Raw genomic sequence first — 20,151 nt, 5'->3', positions numbered from 1 at the left:
CCACCAATACTGCTCCTTATTAACCAATTATCTAGCCTGATTCCTGGCAGTCGTTATGTCTGAAAGCAATTAAACTATCAACAAAGGGATCCAATGAGGAAGTTACTCAGAGTGAGAAATATTCTATTACCCTGTATTGTTCCACTAAGGGATCCATGCTGGGGGGACTTGGCCCCATATGACCATGGGCAACATGTCATCCTTGATTAAGGAAGTTTTCTTTCAACTATTTGTTCACTTGCTGAGCATCATACTTACTGAGTTTCCTGAAACCATTACGCCTTTGGACAGAGTCAAAACTCATACGGGAAGTTATTTCTTAAAGCATATTACCAGAGAAGTATGGTTTACCACAAAACAGCAGGATCTCAGGAAAAACATCCATGTAACTAATCAAGCCAAAACCGCAGAACCCCTTGAGTGGCCAGATTCACATATCTTTACGCATGGGATCACCTGAGCCAGATTCTGTGTCTATCGGGGCAAAGTCCACTAAGCAGGCTTTAGTCGTCTTTATTAACTTTGAATTAATTCCAAAGACCCTCTCATATAACATAGGATGGGCATTTAATTGCTTAATTGTACGGCAATTAATCTGTCTTAGTTTCATCTTATTTGCTAATCTATATTTTATTTTTTCTTTTATATTATGTTGCATTTGGTACAAAGAAATAGATGAATGTATAACAAAAACAATGGCTCTGAAAATTATTGGAAATATGGCGAAGACATTGAAAAATTTTCCCATCGGTTTTTGTTCCATGTCTCTATTTTCCATTCCTTGATACACGCCTGAAAAAAATCTTAAAGGGGAACTGCACTTTTTGGGGGGAATTTTACCCATCATTCACAATCCTTACGTGAAACATGAATACATACTTTCCCTTGCAGGATTCACCCCTGTGAATCCGATTATATATTCATTCGGATTGGCAATTTTCTTTCGGAATGAGGTGTATACAAAAGTATCTTTCCGTTTGAGCAAATAACCCGAATGGAATTGGAATATTTGGGTCCATGTAAACGCGGCTATTGTCTGCTACCCCTGCCACTTTGTAGCAACTGGACGGCTGATCTTCCCACAAATCCAAGGCATCTGACCTCTGTGGGGTAAATCCTGGCTTTCCAGCTGACCACTTGGCATTCTGATGCCAGGTCATAATATTTGAGCCACTTCTGCTCCTATTCTGCTGCCATAACTTCGTCCCAGAGGACGGCGAGTTCTATGAGAAAACCTTCCTCTCCACCACAGACCACAAGACGTTGTCTGCTTGTAGCACTGTTGTTGAAACTCCTCTTGGGACGACCAGATGTTTTCACTGGTTCACCAACATCTGCCACTCTTGATGCAGTCGCTACCCCATGCTGGGGGACGGTACATTCTACCAGACCTGACAAATCCTGTCAGTGCTGTCTTTGTGGTTGCTGGTGTGCTGTTTGCTGACACATTGCTTCTCCGGGACCTCAGCCAACTTAGTCCGGACTTGCGGTGTTGCAGGTTATAGGCTCTATTTAAAGACAGATGTAGACGGCAGGAGGTACATAATTGTGAAGCTACATTTTATGTATGTCATGAGATTTGTTTCAATGCAAAGTAAGTGCCTTGGCTCAATTTTTTTTAGAAACATTGCCAGAGAATAAGACCTTCAGTCTAGATGGATGATGCCATTGTAAAACCTGAAGCTCCATCTTTAAGTCCATCTCTCACAGATGCCATTCGATAGTTAATGGAATGCAATCGCCCTTGTCCTCACTGAAAAGTCCATTCAGTCTTGTGAAATGTTTCTGGGCTTGATGCATCACACTGAGGATCTTAAGACATTGAAATCATCATCTTACTGCATCCAACCTTAACAATGGTGTTGTATAGTAAGAGCCATTGCTTATGCTATTCAACAAATCTACTATGTTCAAAGAAAACAAATGTTTTTCCATTTGCCATCAGGGGTAATGACAGTGTGACTGATCGAAAATGACAATCTATGGTCTTCAACTTTTGATCAACAGATGAACAGCCTGCTTGAGTTTCATGCAGTGTTCAACACAATGCTTTTGTTGCTTCTTTTTGAGGTTTGATGCTCTACTTACAACCTGGTTACAATCCATCAATGGAAAAGGCCAAGACTTGTAATTTTCCCTAGTCTTAAGCTTTCCGTCAGGAGTGGATATGTCGCCCTCTTATTAAGAGTAATTTTTGATAAAAAAAAATAAAAGTCCCCTGAGTCACTATGTAGTCCCTTGAAGAGCTCATATAGGTGACAAAACATTATTATAAATTAATAAATTAAAATCTGTTACTCTTTTTGTTATTTAAGGTACCAGTGAGAGCACAGCATGATACGACCGTCAGCATGATTGACAGTTACTATAGTGGTCTTAGGTTTGAAAGCCTCACCTTGACCCTTTCGAACTTAAATCTTCCTGTTGGCGCATATGTGTCATATGACCATAAACTATTTGGCTTGTCCATGTGGACAGCTGCAAATTTCAAGCTGGAGGTTTTATTTGCAAAGCAGGGGCTTCTTTCTTAGTCAACGAGTACAGCTGTATCCATAAGGGAAATCCTCATTGTGTTTATATATGGTTCTGTAGCTGTTAGAAATTCAGTCATTTTCTACCGCTTTTCCTCACAAGGGTAGCGGGAGGTGCTGGAGCCTATCCCAGCTGTCTTTGGATGAGAGGGCACAGGGCACATATAGACAAACAACCATTCACACTCACATTCATACCTATGGATAATTTGGAGTCGCCAATTAACCTAGCATGTTTTTGGAATGTGGGAAAACCCACGCATGCACGGGGAGAACATGCAAACTCCACACAGAGATGGCCAAGGGTGTTGTTTGAAATAACGTTTATTTAAAAAAAATTGGGTAATGTATTCACTGTTCACTCTTCACGCTCTGTGATCGGCCAGTCACCCACAGCGACCGCCATCGTTGCCATCCTCCAGAACTAAAACCACCACAAAAGTCACCTACACCCTAATAATTCCTTTGTCACACACACGTTGTCAGCCACACGTTCTCTCTCATTGTTTCTCTTGGAATCACTTTTTAGAGAAAAATTAGGTTTGAACTGTGCTCTCCATCACACAGTAGTCCACTCTCTTGAAACCCATCGGTGATAGTGGACGGTTATCTGTCCAAACAGTCCAAAGAGAAACTTCACTAATTCTACAAATGTGTCAGAGATCACTGGATAACATGTTATTAGCTTCCACTGCAGCTGCACTTGCTGGTAAAACACCTGGCAGCTTTAAATGTCTGTCCAATCCCGATAAACAAACAAGTTAGCAAAAGAGGACAAATCACTGTTAAGCCTGGCAAAGACGGCTTCTGTTGGAATAAACGCCGGCAGCGAGAAGGCTGGAAGGCATTCTTAGATCCCTTCTTACATACATTCTTCTACCAAATGTGGAGAGTCATCATGTTCCAATGGGCATTTGTTCAGAGTTACAGATAGAGATTTTTATCCCTAAGTGTATCTTTGAAGGATCATTTAAAAATTTGTATTATTATAATTAATTAATTATAATTAGCAAAATTTTTATGATAATATTATAATACAATATAATTGCACTTTGAGATCATTAATTTGATGTAAAGTGCGTTATAAATTAAATTTATTATTACGATTAATAATACATAATAATAATATAATTTGATGGCATACCGTTACACCCCTATTACTGATGCATGATTTTTACTGAGTTATGAAGGAGCAATAGAGATTTTAAAAAGCTCATCTTTGACCATTTTGACTGGTCTCTCCTTTTTTTTTTTATCTTTAAGGCTTGTCTCTCCTTGCAGAGAAATCCGTGGGGGCTTTGACAATCCCACCTGCAGAGAGAATAATATCCTAAATCCATATTAGTGCTCTTTCCCGAAAGCTTTTGTTAACAGATGGTTTACCCAAATCTCTTGGACCTCCCTTCCAGAACCCCCACCCCTGCCCCATTTGATTTTGGGCTTGACATGTGTTGGTTGGAACCTCTTCTAACAAAGGAGATCCCATAAGTCCCTTTACTTTTTTTCTATAGCCATGGTCATTATCATTTGTAACAAACGCTGAAAGTCAAATTATTCTGCGTCTCATATATGAATCTTCACTCCATCAATCATGCTTGTTTGACCTCGAGGGGCCAAAAATGACCAGAAGTGGAAGCCTTTTCGTCATGTGTGCTGCTCTATCAGAATTTCCTGCAATCAGCATGTTTTGATTCACACTTCACTGCTGATATTTCTCAGCTGGCTATGAGATAAGCAGTGAGGATTGCTGTGCCAGTCCCAATTAGGCCTAAACCGGCACTGCTCAGGAAGTGTCCCCGCTGCTGGCTTTTGCAGTACTCGGTCATTAAGCCTCAACAGGAGTGGCCAGTTAATTGTAATCCCTGGGCGCTGGAACAACAGCCACACTGTGGTGAACTCGGTCCAGTTGAAGGTATTTGTCGCGTGTCAGGTGGCTTTGTTGCTAACTTCTTGTCCCGCAGGCAAACAGCCAACGACCAATCAGCGCCGATCAACAGTCATGTCAGACCAGGCGTGTCCAAACCTTTTTCACTGAGGGCCCCACACAGAAAAATTAACGGATGTCAGAGCCGTGCTCAATGCAACGTAGCATGGTTAACAAATGTATTAGGACACTTACAAACATGAGAGCAAAAACAATTAAAACTAAACATTTTAAGGGTGTTAACTTTTTTTTTTTTAGATTTCTATTTTGTATTTTGCTGTCCTAATTTGTGGACACACACTCAAAGGACTGATTTGTTTTGCCTGCATTCTGGAATATTCTGTAGACAGTTTAAAAGTGCTTCAGCATCTTTGTGTGTCTGTAGCTTTAAAGGAAAACTACAATCCTTGTGTGTCATAAACATGCATCTTTCGCTTTTCTGTGCGTTCTTAAGATATAAAAACAACTAAAAAGAGATTGCTGCGAATGCATGTAATGGGATGCAACTATTCCGCTTAGAAAGCCTTCTGAAAAAAAAACTCAAAAAATGTTCCGCCTCATTTACATAATATGAGATTGATACGTTTTTATCTCATAAATTGTGGCTCTTACCCTTTTTGCAATGTTCTGATGTTCTTTAATTGTATTCCTAGACTATAAAGTTAAAAATAAACTGTGGGCCACATATGGCACCCGGACCACACTTTGCAAACCATTGTATTCGACAATGAAACGTGTGAAACACACACAAAAAGTTCAAGATATTTGACTTTTGGGTAAAATAAAATTCCAGGATGAACCTAAAATGCACTACAGTAATGCTTCTCAAATAGTCCTCCCTGGGAGACACAGTGAGGTGTAAGGGGGTCAGTGAGTAAACATAACTTATAGTTTTAAGTTGTTGCAGATGTTATCTCAGCTCATTTTATTCAGAATGCTCGTACAGCCATGCAAATAAATACATATTATTAGCTTCTTAATAAGTATTTTGATTCTGGGGCAGCGGCATGAAATGTATTTATCCCCTGGAGGGGGGCATGGCAAACCATAATTGAGAACCGCTGCATTACGATCGTACAGGATGTCCATAAAAAGTGGACAAAAAAGAAATTTGGAGATATTACAAACTGGTCACGTAACTCTTGCAAAGTGCATCAAGCTTCACAGAAATCGTAGTGAAAATGTTATTTTTTCATGTTTCAATCGAATAAATTGTTTCTTTAAAATATGAACTTATGACTCTAAGGAAACCCTGGAAAGGAGTATTCATGTTTTAACATACAGTAATATCTTTTGGGATCTAATGGCTCCACTGAAGCCTCGTAAACCAAGTGGAGTAATACTTCATCATTCCCCTGATGGTTTATATAACACTACTCCCGCCAGTGTCCCACTTACAGTAGCAGGACAGTGTTTTGTGTTAAAACTTGCCTGAGGAATGTCGTCTTGTTGATCCCATTCTGTGGGGTCCTATTTGTGTGTTCCAGGGAGGAATGCCAGGAATGGAGGCGTTGCCACGTACACACATCAGGGGACATGTCATGCAGAAAGAAGAGAGACTGATTGATGCACTTAAACACAATATAAATACTGGTAATGGTATTTCAGACCGTTCCTGAATAGATTTGCATTCGTGTTTATAATAGTTTAGTAATAGCTGGGAATTTCATGCTGAAAATATGTTTGGGAATTATGAATGCAGTTCACTTTGTCAAACCCTGGACTAAAAAATATAAAATCATGCGTAAATGAAGCTACTTATTTGGATAGAGTACAGGAATGATAAAAGGGTTAAGTCATCTTTTGCATATGCAGGTCTGACTGTTTGCCCAGTTCCTTGTGGTTTATATTGTCATTCGTTTTTCTAAAATCAGTCACTTTTAGCGAAAATTTTTCTCGTAATGTGGACATATATTGAGTAGGGATATGCCGATTTTGACATACAGTAAAAATTAGATATCGGCTTGCATTGGTTTTTCTGTGAGTGATGACGTGCTCCACACAGTATGACGTTGCAAGCTCAATGTGTCCGTGGTTTGTAAATTTGAATAAGGAATATTTTTTTAATAGTTCCAATCTAATATCAGACCAACTCCCAGCTGGAATAGCGACAACATAATAACAGATGCGTCGTATGAGCCCAGGTCACTGAAAGTCCAAAGTGCCATACTTTGCATTGTTGATAACTTCATCTTTACAAGAATAAATGTTGCAGAAAAGCCACAAAAAGACAAAGGAAATGCATTTTCTATGCCACTTATCACCAGAGGGCTATGCTGGAGCCTATCCCAGCTGTCTTTGGGCGAGAGGCGGGGTACACCCTGGACTGGTTACCAGCCAACTGCAGGGCACATATAAACAAACAACCATTCACTCATGTTACGTAATTAATCAAACACATATTCCCGTAACTAAGAATATCATCTAAATTATTAAACCACAATCACTTAAATGGGAAAAATGTTACAAAGAGAAAAACAAGTCCGAGATCATCATGTCATGAAAATTTCATGAAATAAAACACTAATAAAGTCAAAAATCTTGCCTCAGTTGTCATACAGTGCCTCGGTTATAGTACAGTATTGCGTGTAATAAACTAAATGTTGTACTATTAGCATCGGTTTATTCAGCCATCTTGAATCAGCCACCCAACACCAAATCTTGTGATACTTAATGTACACATACTAAGGTATCCTGTACTGCACATTCTGCTTACCTGGGACCCTAAAAAGAATAAGTGGTGTAGAAAATATATGGATGAATCTGGTGCTGGCCAATAACATACATGCAGCAAACTTTGGACACCCTGGTCACTATTATTGCATCTCGTATTACACTGCAGGGCATCATATTATACCATGTGTATGCTGTATATTATTTCTGTGTGTCCATAGAGTTAGCAAAATACAATGCACCGTACATGAAGCCACATGTGAACCTGATCTGTTTGATCTGAGACAGGAGTTGTTAACACAGCATGGGAGCGTGACCCTCCTACTGTACCCGTCAATGTGGAGTGTCACCTCATGATGGCTGCGGCATCCAAAGTTAGCACGCGATCTTGTGTCAGCCGCTGTCAAGCTGCTGCAGGTGCACCACCTTTCCCACACTGTGGGGGCATGGACACCTTAGCTGTCTATTCAAGCGACACATAGCACAGACCAGGGCATCGGGTCGAGCTCCTCCCATCTCAATAGTACAGAACCGCTCCTTTCTACATTGTCCAACAACGAGCACAACAAATTACACAAACCAGGGTGGGGTTCTTCCAAGTACGCATAAAAGACCCTGTCACATACACACTTGCAAGGTATCCTTTATGAAAGCAATGGAGGAAGAAAGGAGGGCTTTATGCCTGTCTTATGAGCAACTTAAATAATGACTGCAGTCCTCGTGTGGCAACAAACTTTCATTAATTATTAATATTGTACAATAAGAAACTCTTTTCATTATGTCTCCCAAGCATGAGGCAGTCTTAAAGAAAAGGAAAGTGAAACATGAACTTGAATGCTCAAAAAGTGTAAAAATTCATGTCTGGTTGTATCCTTGAACATATCAAAGGATCTGCTTCTCTGAAATGGACAGCGATTACTAGCAGTGCAGTGGTCTCAGTATTGAGACTTCATCCTCACAATTATTCCCTATCTCTCTCTCCTTTGCAACGTCCCTCTCTGTGTGCAAGACAAACCCAAGGATAAAAGTAAAAAATTGTTCTTTCTCTCTTATTACACACATTTTATTCCTGTGGAGTTTACATGTTTTCCCCGTGCGTGTGTGAGTTTTCTCCGGGGACTCCGGCTTCTTCCCACATTCCAAAAACATGCTAGGTTAATTGGCGACTCCAAATTGTCCATAGGTATGAATGAGAGTGTGAATGGTTGTTTGTCTATATGTGCCCTGTGATTGGCTGGCCACCAGTCCAGGGTGTACCTCGCACTTAGACCTTTAACATCCTGTAGTGTGTATACCGTATATGTGTGGAGGAGTGAGCCAATCCAAGGATCCCTATGGTAATTCTATTGCAACACATTTTAATAAAAATATTGATTTGATATACCATAAAATTAGTGACAACAATTGTGTTACCACTGTATAATGTACATAAATCACTCAAGGTGTGTAATTGCTGCCTTTTTATTGGCCTTTTTTTCCCCCTCACAAAATAATTCCAGTGCAGCTCTGATTAGCTTTTCAATGTTTAGCTAACAAGTGCTCAGTTTTGTTAAAGCGGTTTTAACCAACAAATATGGAATTGTTACTGGTGTTAAGCTTGCATACAATATGTTCATTCTCCTTCATGGTCTTAATTTCTCTTGGCCAGTGACCTTGGAAGGAAAGCCTGATGACAAAACGTGATTTTGTCCTCACAAAACCCATTAGGAATTCATTAATTCACAGATTAATGTTTCTAATGTGGTTTGGAATGTGCCACGGGAAACATTAACATGTTTATGCACATTTTCATAATACAATTCTTAATATGCCCCACTCTGAAAACTGCTACTTTCAGCACTACAATGTACACTACAAGGTACAAAACAAGAACACAAGCCAGCATAACGAACACTTAAATGTATGCAATGACAGATTTATGAGGAGTCAAAGCTCTACGTTTTTCTTTTCTTGGAGGAGAGTTAAAAAAAAAGTATTTATCGTTAAATGCGACACAATATCTGCTTATTATTTTACAGTGACTGTAGGCACTATGACTTAAGTAGCTCTCCTGGGAAGCCATAAAGCAGCTTCTAAAACAGCACCTCGCTATGGACATTTTGCACCTTTGCCATATTCATTAAGTAAAAATGTTTTTTTTTCTAAAACCACTGAGGAGCCTCTAAATGAATGCCTTATATGTTGCTGTGATGTCCCTTGTGGCATGACCATAAACATTTTCCTGACTGATTATATACATACTGAGTGCATGCATTAATTGTGTGAACGCTGAAGAGCACATGTTTTTCTACACCAAAATTATTCGATTTATTGTTTTCATTTTTCACCATTTTTGAGTATTTCAATTATTCATTCGTTTTCTACTGCTTATCCTCACAAGGGTAGTGGGGGTGCTGGAGCCTATCACAGCTGTCTTCAGGTGAGAGGTGGAGTACACCCTGGACTGGTCGCCAGCCAATCACAATTTATATACACAAACAACCATTCACACTCACATTAATACCTATGGACAATTAACCTACCATGTTTTTGGAATGTGGGAGGAAACCGGAGTCCTTGGAGAAAACCCACGCGTGCACGGGAGAACATGCAAACTCCACACAGAGATGGCCGGTCAACCAACTCTGTACCGTTTCCTGTCATTGTTCCAACATTCAAAGTCCCTACTCTCAGTTCTAGGTTCTTGGCACTCTTCTCTCTCGTCTTACGGTCACATCCTCCTTCTCTCCTTTTTTGACCAACAGTAACCCAATTTCCACCGGCACCCTGTAGGTGAACAGCACTGCGGTCGTTGTTAACCCGGGCCTTGACTGATCCGGTATGGAAGTCGTGTTGTTGATTTGCATAGTTGGTTTGGCAACATTTTTACGTTGGAGGCCCTTCCTGACACAACCCTCTGTATTTATCCAGACTTGGTACTGGCACAACAAGGCACCCCATTGAGGCTACATGTAGATGCAACTCCAGAAGTAAAATGATTTGCAGTGTCTGTTATTGGAATCATTCTCTAATGAAGTATGTGTCACTCAGTTGCTTGTCCTTGATGGAGTCAGGGATCAAAATGGCATTGGGTAACCGGTAAAAATGCAATTTCACAGTAATTACTGATTACCTCTTCCGTGCCTTCTCCTCCCAGTCCATCCAACTTTTCCCTAATCCTTTGTCAATCCCGCCCTGCAGTCAAAGTAACTCCAATTATGTGCTCCCACTTACTGAAATTAGGGGGTTTATTTAAAATGAACTGTTAGTTTGAGAGTTCCATTGAGTGTTTTTGAAGAGCGCAGACTAATACGTACTTACAACCAGATCTCAGAGTGGAGGTCAGCACTAGTTTATGTAAAAATAAAAAAATAAAAAACACACACACAGAAACAGACATATTTTCTGTTTCCCAGATCAGTATATATTTATGATTTCATTAATAAAAGGTTTTCGTGTGTCCTAACTGTCCTTTTTGATAAGACAGCTGGTGAATTAAATGCAATTTTGTAGTTATTTCCGCATATCTCCACACAATATCAATATGGTAACACCAGAGAACAATATAGCGTACATCTAGAACATATTTTTGTCTTGTATTTTAATTAAAAATCTGACTTCCAGCCAAAGTATTTGTCTGTGATATCTAAGAATTTATTTGAAAGAAACAAACATACTGTTTTGACCAGATTGCTGTCTTGTAAACAGGCATTGGAACAAGGATGCGGTGCTCTCAACTAGATCCTGTGAGGGGGAAGGTTGGAACCAATGACCTTCAACCCTTCAGTTATACACTACTCACAAAAAGTAAGGGACATTTAGCTTTCAGATAAAATCCCACAATTAAGTTAAAACCTTAATTCCTAAACTTTATATATTTCTGTACTTTATATCAAACTGTTGAGTGTTTCCATTTTGATCCTGATATTTGAGCCCAATATGACATTTTGTAAGTGGTCCAAAATCTATAGAGACACTACAAACAAAGCACTCAGCAGTACTACCATCATCTTTTACATCCCAGACAAATCATTTTCTAACTATTGTTAAAAGTAGGCTTAGAGCACTTGGACTTGTTTGACTAAACGTTGAAGAAATTGGCTGGGGGTGGGGTGTTGTGTCAGTGTTAACGTGGGTAACCTCGGTAACCCTCAGGCCCATGTCCCCTGAATAAGTGTTGCCCTCCCGAGTGGCAACAGAATGGTCAAACATTATGTCAAGGGTAATTAAGGTCCAAATGCTCCTGACCCTGATATAATCCCCTTTGAAAGGATCTCCAACTGTTTGCTGTGATTAACAAGGACTGTTATGCCGGGAGGATCTGCCTCTGGTGAGAAGGCTTTATTGGCCCCCTTTTTTTTTTATCACCGTATAAAAGTAGCCTCCAAGAGCTTCACGAGTTGTCCACAGGTCCCAGAGACAACAAGTCGGTGCTTTGAGCTGCAATTGAACATTACTGACCAAATGGCTGGCTTGTTACAGACTCCGTAGGCCATAAAGGACCTCGAAAGGAGGCCTGTGAGTAATCTCCTCACAGTATCTGCCTCTGAACACTCTGAAGGGGTTTTCCATGGACATAAATTCTGAACAAGTCCACATTCATTGAGGACTTGAAAAACAACACCGCAACAAGTAGCTCCAGAACTTGATCTGACACATTTGTAGGTTAAAATAAAAGGCAAATAAAGTAAAGAAACAAAAAAGTGTTTTTATTTTCGAAAATATATATAATGCCATTCTGTTTCATTATGTTTTTAAAAAAAAATTAAATCAGTTCTGGCGGTGCGAGGTCGGCCGGTTGTGCCGATAGCTGCAAAACCCAACTTTATAGGAGTTGATAATAAACAGCGATTTATCTTTTTAAAATGTCTGCGTATAACATACAGCCATATGTGTTGTATCCCGAATCCGATCCGGAAGTAGAGATTGGACGGTCCGAAGTTTCTCATAAAAAGAGGTTACTTCAAGATGTATCTCAATGGTAAATAGAGTTAGCATTTTAGCTTGTCGGCTTGTCCTGCTGCATACTGACCCAAGCAGCGCTTGGGAGAGGGCAGCGTATCTGGCCTACAGTGCAGGCCCATATAAGGAAGCCAGCCAATCTGTGACATCACAAATCAACAGTGTTAGAACGCCCTCTAAAACCGAGTTTTCAGAGCCATCCCCAAATTCTTTCAGGGCTTACTTCCAAATGCGCAAACCTCATTATCTGAAACTTTGGTATCATATAACGCGAGAATACAACATTCTAACTACATTTAGAGGTCAGAAAAATATGTGTAAATATAAATGTGTATCCTGCATATAAGCCTGATGTGACATCATTGCCACAAAGCAAATATTTTTCATTATTTTTTAAATAAATATGCACTATACTGTCATGATCATTTTAATTTAAATGGTTCCGACATCTGGTTCTGACAGCGAGTTTGCAGCCTATTTTGTAATAATGGATCTTTAACAATGAGGGTCCCTGTGACCAACTATTCCACACGCAATACCCCACTTCTATCACTGACCCCGCACCCCACAAACACGGACCACAATCAACTATCTGTTGACTCAGACCGAAGTGATGGCTGTCCTTTCTCGTGTCCACCAACGGTCACGCTAATGCGCTAAGGTCACAAGATTAGTCTCAGGGGTCATCTGAGTTTTTAATATGAATTGTATGAACAGGTCAGTGTCCGGGACGGGGGGGTGAGGGGTGGGGATGATGAGATCCCCCAAACATGCACATCGAGGCCTAAGTCTGTCCCCGCTCCGCCCCTTTCCCTTGAACCAAACCCCAAATCCCCAAATCCTCAACCTTTCCCTCCCTCCTCCTTGTAACACCCACTCCACCCGTCTCCCCGCGAGGACACCAGCACCCCATCCGTCCTTTATCTCTTGGGGTAGCGCAAATCATGCAGAACTCACGAGAGGAACATGCTGTGTGTGAGCTCATCGGATTAGGATTCAAGATAGGGGCAGGGCGCCTCAGAGAGAGCCGGCGTGGCTTCCTCTACCCCATGTGCCTTTCCTTCCCAGCCAATGTTATTTTCATTTTGGAAATATGGTATGTGCACACCAGGGTGGGCAGATTCCAAACACTGATACAGTGAAGCCTGTTTAAGTTGACTCTGTTTATGTCAACTTGTCAAATTCGACCAATTCATTACTATAGTCTTATTATTACAAAAAAAGTGCACAATTACATTGGAGTGTGGCGATGAAAAATGAGTCAATTTATTTTTACATTGCATTGTTAACGTAATCATTGTTGGTGTGGAGTTTTTTCAAAAGCACATTTGTGCTTACGGCAAAATCAATAAAAACAAACAAAGAAGAGTGGGAAGGGTACTAAAGAAGGAACTGCCACTTACCTTCAAAAGCGTCGTCATTGGACCAAAGGTCCTTTCTTCTTGGCGGCAGACTTCTCAGCCATTCATTGGATAAGATCAAATCCAACCAACCAAACATCAGTTGTTGCCCTGATGGAAAGGACATGGTAGCTGTTTAAAAACAAATGAATGTAAACCCTGAGGATGTTACCAAAAGTCAGGATTCACAGCTCTTGTTTTGGATAAAAAGCACAAAATTTCCAACCGGCCTTAAGTGCGGCTTCAGAGAATTATTTGTTTGCTATCATTTACAATATAAACACCCCAAAAGAGGAAGAAGTATAAATAGTATGCCATAAAATTTATCTCTGGAGAACTGAAAAACAGTCTATAATTCATTATCAAGGGCTATTCCAGGTCAAAATATCAGTTTCAGGTTATGCTCATACGGGCATGGATACTTTAAAAATGCATATTTATGGCCTTTAATCCAAGCTCAAACATGGGTTTTTGTCCTTAAAACATTTTTTTTCAAACGTGTCATAACTAATGTTGGACCCCAAAGCAGAGACAGAAAAACTGAGTAGTATAACTGTGTTTATTGTAGACCATAAATATAACAAACATACAATTAGTGACATAAGCTAGAAGTATTAGGAGAAGTAACTATTGGAAGTGGACAACACCAAACAAGAAAAACAGCAACAAGGTCAAGGCATATACGATGCCGAAGACAGATACAAACTGAAAAAGACTTACAATGATGCATGTCTAAAAGGAGGAACAAATTTGGAAAAATAATAAGAACTAGCTTAAAGGGATATTTTTGATTTTTTTTTTTTTTTTTTTTACATGAAGTTGTATAACATCCCGCTTCATCCTGTGAGCTGAGTTCTGGTTGGACTTTGGTGATGAGGAACATAGTTCTTATTGGTGCCCCTTAAGTAAAGAGTTTGTCTTCTCAAAACAATATGCATTCAAAAGAGTAAGACATTTGAATAAAAAATGCTTTATCAAAAAAAAAAATCTTGTCACTGTCCACAATTTTTCCTAGTTCCATTGATGTCTGTTAAAATGACGAACCGATTTCTGCATCAGAATAAAGATGTTTTTGTCATATTATGTCAGTGGAAAAGATACAGTAAAAAGAGTGTCTTATTATGTGGTGACTTGAAGTGCACCCAAAGACCAGACATGTTGCATCACCTAATGACAGTGTAGATCACATGAAGCTTCTGCCAGTGTAAACATGAGACAAGCCTTTGATGACAGATGCTGCTGTGTGTGCAAAAGTAAAACCAAAATTAAAGCAAAGCCCTAAATGCTTGTTCACGCTCTAATCCAAGTAAGGTCCATGTAGTTGCAGTGCATTACTCCATCTCATATACATAATGTACCAAGGCCAGCTGTTTAGATAGTATGTATGTTTACATATGTGTTTTATGTTTGTGCATTGATGTATATTCTAAATCAGTGGTTCCCCTTCTGAAGCCATGTACCCCTACTCCTGCACACTTAAAAATGTATTAGTAATATTCATTTAATAATAATTTTAATTTTTTCAATTCATTTTTAAAGTATTTTTTAAATTATTTTTTTATTTTTAAAGTAATTTTTTAAGTAACTTTTATTCCACTCTGATGACGGCATCGTTCCCTTTGAATGAATTGAATTTAGTTTCACTTCACTTACTGTTATGAGCAATAAGAACTAAGTGCTTGCTTTTGTAAATATAACATGATTTGGGCTGCATGTGCATGTTTGGATGTGTTTCCTGTGATTTCCAAGTGCCTGTGAATGCAGCAGTAACTTTTGACCGAGAAGTTAAGTGTTGCACCAGTCTTAGAAAAAGCTAGCTCAGCACTGTCAGTTTGCTAGTTTTTATCCTGCTTGTTGAGTATGAAGTGTCCATAATCTGGCCGGGATCTCCCCATGGTGTCCCAACTCATAAAATAACAACTGCCCCCTTCTTAATTGGAAATACAAAAACAATAAAAAAAAATAAAACAAAACAACAATAAATCCTTGTTTTCGAGTGAATATCTACTCACAATGACAGGTTTTCACCACTGCGCCATGCATGGAATAATTGGAACACCAATATAAATGATATCTTCAACATGAAACACTCTCAATGCGCAAAATAATAATTTCAAATTACTTATCTGCTTATATGTGGCACACTGAGCAATGAACAACTTGACACTGTCTCCTCCTGCTCCGATATCCTTGCTCAGTGAGGTGTTCAAGTGCACTCTTAGTTGTGAGTGTTAGGCACTAATTGTTTTTCATTGTTATGCATGTACACCATGGCACTTGGCGTACCTCACTTTGGGAACCTTGGTTCTAAATCAAGCAGGTAGTTCACAATACATATTAACCAAGCTACAGCGACATTGTTATTGTAGGAGATAACTACTTGAACCATGTCCTGTTATCCTTAATTGAAATGTGGTCTAAATGTATCCAACGATAAGGAGGCACTGCCTACCGTCTGGCTGATGGCAGTTGGATCATGACCACTTTGTCAGCATGTCACCAATAATAAATTGTTGAAACACTTCTTATACGCCTGTATAACCAGCTAGAGGGCAACAAGTCAAATGCTAGATATTTTTATGTTTTGCCAAATGAATGTATTTGACTGCCAAGATGGAGGATTATATACTAAAGCTCACCAGGAGTTTAAAAGACTTTTACAACAAAATATCAAAGCTTTTCCTGGATGAGGATGTACTTCATATAGAGATAAAAGGTAAGGCCACATATGGATTTCAGTTAAGGAAAATAAATAAGTAAATAGGACTAAGAAGTATTTGAAAACAACAGTTTTCAAAACTGTATTTAGAAGGTCATAAACAAAATATTCCTATTTGCCAAAATTCACTCATCACGGTCGGGTCTTGAATCCATTTAACCACGATAAACGAGGGATTACTGTACGCAGATTCAGAGCGTAAAACTGTCTTCCCTCAGTATATACTTTGCTAGTGTCATGACACTAGCAGGCAGTAATCTGGGTTAATATTGCCAGCTGGACATGATGAACCGTAGAATCAACACAAAACCCATAAGAAGGGGATAAAAGGGGGTGATAATCCCTTCTATTGTGGACAATACATACAAGGGTCTAAAGTATATGTTGGAAGGGAGAAATGGGGGCACATTATTATTTTCTCCGGGCCTGAATGGTTCTGAATACACCAACATTATGCATGCACATCAGTCCTCCATTGACCTCAGTTGCTTTGTGCAGACCCGTATCATGACGGATCTAAGTTGATTGGTTGGAGTGTGTGAGAAAATGATTTGTAAAATTACAATTACAGTAACTGTGTCTAATATGAACATTTTGCTTTTCTATGTCTCATGCATAGGCATTGTAAAAATACAATACTTGCTTTAGGGTACAAAGGCACCTTTTTTTTTTTTTTTAAACTGTCCTCTTTGGCAGCTTAGTCATGCGGTAATGAGTGATCTGAATGCTTTATTGTGCCAGGACACACAGAGATGGCAGAGAACAAAAAGCAATAACAGAAAACAGCAACAACAATAACAACAACTCCCTGCTTATGTTTGTTTTAAGAGGGGACTAACCAAGGGAAAATAAAGGGGGTAGCAATTGTATACAATAACATCAATAACATAAAGCTAATACAAACAAAAAACAACAATTTAAGTTACCCGGCCCTCAAATATCATGAGTGTGGATTTGTAAGTGGCAAACTATTTAGTGTTGCTTCCCATTTGCTGTGTTTTGTGTTTCCCTTTTCAGATCAGTTTTCCGGTGAGGGGCGGACCAATAAGGCACACCTGGAGCTGATTGCCGAGGAGAAAGATGCTGGATGGTTCCTTCAAGCATTCCTCTGCACGACTCGCTCTAGTTCATGGAGCTGAGAGAACAACTTTTGTCCTGCTTCCTGTGCAGCATATAACAATGGACTTGCATTGCCTTATTGTATTGTACAATCTGTCCCGAACTGATTTGAGCTGAGCTGAGTGGGATTTCTTTGGAGTGGCAATAGGGATATCCCGATCCACATTTTTGAGCTTCTGAGCAGATATGATTTGTTTTTAAATAGTCTTACCAATTTGATCCTGATTTTTTTTTAACAATAAGTTTTTGTTACAAAATTTGACAAATTTGTGGAGTTGAATATGGTTATGAAAATGCATTAAAAATAATGTAACCAAAATATTTATATATATACTCTTTTCAACGCAATAGTAATTCATCAACAGTACCAACTGTAGTGGTACTCCCCGCACTATGACGCAACAGTCCGAGCACAGTGAGGGGAAACTACCACTGTAGCTAAGGAGCTGAATATCCAATGTCCATCATGAAACTAATTTTACCACGGTATAATTGCATGGTGGTGTTGCGTTATTTTCTTTTTGCGATTGGTGGGACTCAAGTAGCAATCAGCTTTGAGGCGCATTACTGCACCTACAGTGTTGGAGTGTGGCCCAGAGTTACGAACGTTTTACAAATCAATCCGATCTTTTTTTATCCGATCTTCAAAATACAGTAGCTGATCTAATCCTGAAGATCAGATTGGTACATCCCAACTCAGTGGCCTTGTGTTCCTGTTTTTTGTAGAAGACTACCTTGTAGAACAATTCTTATGAGCATACAATTAAAAATATGTTTTAATCCACTGTCTTTGCTTCTGCATCTGGGGTCCAAACCAATCAACAACCCAGCATCAAAAATACAGTCCATTAAGATCGGGCAGCAAATCGTGATCGTCTGGTCATATTGCTTTTCCACAGAGAAGGCAAAATGAAAGAAGCCGTGTCATTTGATTTACTGCTCATCCATCCACTTGAGCTGTGATGTTCCCCAGAACTAATGGCATGACAACCAGTGAAGAAGGCATAAAAACATCATCACATGCATCACACTAACGCTTCAAGCTTGATTGATGTCTTCTTATTGAAGTAACTTCTCACATGTGGTTTGGAAATTAGAGTAGGTCTACATGATGAAGCCGAGATCTTAGGGCAAGGACTCGTATACAATTATGTTGCTGTTTGAATTGAAGTTAATGTGTTGTTATTTTCCACTCAGACAACAAATTCCATCCATGAAACTGTTTATTCTGTCTTTCTTGCTCCAGTATTTTATGGTCTACAAAACTTGTGTGGATAATTGACCATTTAACCTTTTAAAATCAAGGCGGTAGCATTTTTCCATCTGTGTTGGCATGGGAGCTGCCACGCCGTACTTCAGTATACACATGATATGCAGTCAGGTGATCGAAAGAACGTCGGATCAGAGGTCAACCAAACCAAAAAAACAAGACAATTCAAATCACAACCACTGAAATGTGCAAATTTAAGTGAATAATGTGTTAAATATGCTGGCAATACAGCACGTTATGAAGAATATGATGAGGAGCTCAGTCAACATCGCATAAAGAGGAGCCAAATCCACAACAGGAGACAATTCATGTGATATATTGTTTGTGTTGCACGGTGCTCACTAAAAAGGGTTGCGTCTATTTATAATTGATGCTACATGGTCCTGTAAGCTAGCTAACCAAAGTCTGTTAGGGTAATGGCACAGTTTATGTTTAATATGTGTATTTGTTAAGGTAGACATGCACAGTATATGTTCTTTCTTTGGATGTTTAAATAACATACAAATATTTTGTGTTTGAATTGTCTGAAAAAGTAGAAAGGGACACTGTTTGTTGGCTTGTTGATTTGCTGTGCAGGTCTACTTGTGGGAAACAAAATGGCTACTGTGTGCTTGACATACATGTTTTTTTTGTGTGTGAAATAAATAAAATAAAAGCATTCTGGATGAGGATGCCACAGGGAGACATTGTGTCCGGCCATCCTTATTCACATATTTCACCCTTTTCAGGGTTATAACATTTACAGAAGGTGAAGATTTTAGTTGTAAAAATAGCTTCTTACTAGCACGGGATAGCCATAGCTTCTGAAACGCACACCAGACCATGGGCTTGAGAGCTCTTCAAGTTCATTTCACCAGACAGTCCAGCAGTATTTCCCCCAGCACACACAACAGGCCTTCTCCCCAACAATTCACCCAGCCCCTTTTACCCGTGAAGGGCCAACCATAATACCCCAATGAGAGGGTGAGGCAATTTATCTAAAAGGTACCATATTTACACTTTCAACACCTTTCCTTTAGGTTACAAAAGCCTTTCAATATTACCACACTTAAGTTCAAATTTCTGTATACATTTTAACCACTATATTACATTTAACTACCTTTACCTAGAAACTACCCAGTTATGCCCCCCCTCCTCCAGGTGACACTTGGGAGAGTCCAATCAAGGTGATCATATGCCTCTGGCCTGCACTCACATGGGCGCACCTCCATGCTTGTTATTCTATATGAAAAACTAATTAAAGTGGCAATTCAACAACTTAAATGACAAACAAATATAATTAGAGTACTAACCAGAATGTCAACCAACAAGAATGACAAAACCCCAAGTAAATGACATTTTAAGAAATAACAAAAGACAAAGTTGGTGTCTGTGTTGATCTGGCTGCCACATTGTGTCTTGTTTCCATGTAATATTTTGTGATTAGAATACATGATGGACACAGTTTACTTTAAGCAAAAATGGGTCTGACTTCTTATAGTATAAGCTATGAAATCTACCAAATGTCCTGTAGCTTCTTTAAATGGAACCTATTATGCTCTTTTTGGGCCCTTTGAGTTGAGTTCTGGACTCCT

General features: G+C 39.3%; 1 long non-coding RNA gene across 2 annotated transcripts in view; it reads right to left on the bottom strand.

Annotated features, from left to right (window-relative positions):
• Positions 1-19,470, bottom strand: part of LOC131136259 (uncharacterized) — a 44,886-nt gene extending 25,416 nt beyond the window's left edge. The window contains exons 1-3 of one of the 2 annotated variants that reach the window (XR_009131715.1): positions 19,359-19,470; positions 13,473-13,580; positions 5,886-5,925 (exon numbers count right to left, since the gene is read on the bottom strand). This is a non-coding gene — a long non-coding RNA (uncharacterized LOC131136259). Of the gene's footprint in view, positions 1-5,885; positions 5,926-13,472; positions 13,581-19,358 lie in introns of those variants that run through there. The other variant, XR_009131716.1, reaches the window with a different exon arrangement.
• Positions 19,471-20,151: the final 681 nt, after the last annotated feature.

Source organism: Doryrhamphus excisus, chromosome 9, assembly GCF_030265055.1.
Source record: "Doryrhamphus excisus isolate RoL2022-K1 chromosome 9, RoL_Dexc_1.0, whole genome shotgun sequence".
NCBI classification, from domain to species: domain Eukaryota; kingdom Metazoa; phylum Chordata; class Actinopteri; order Syngnathiformes; family Syngnathidae; genus Doryrhamphus; species Doryrhamphus excisus.
The sequence above is the reverse complement of the archived record's forward strand: the minus strand, read 5'-3'. Positions and strand labels throughout refer to the sequence as shown.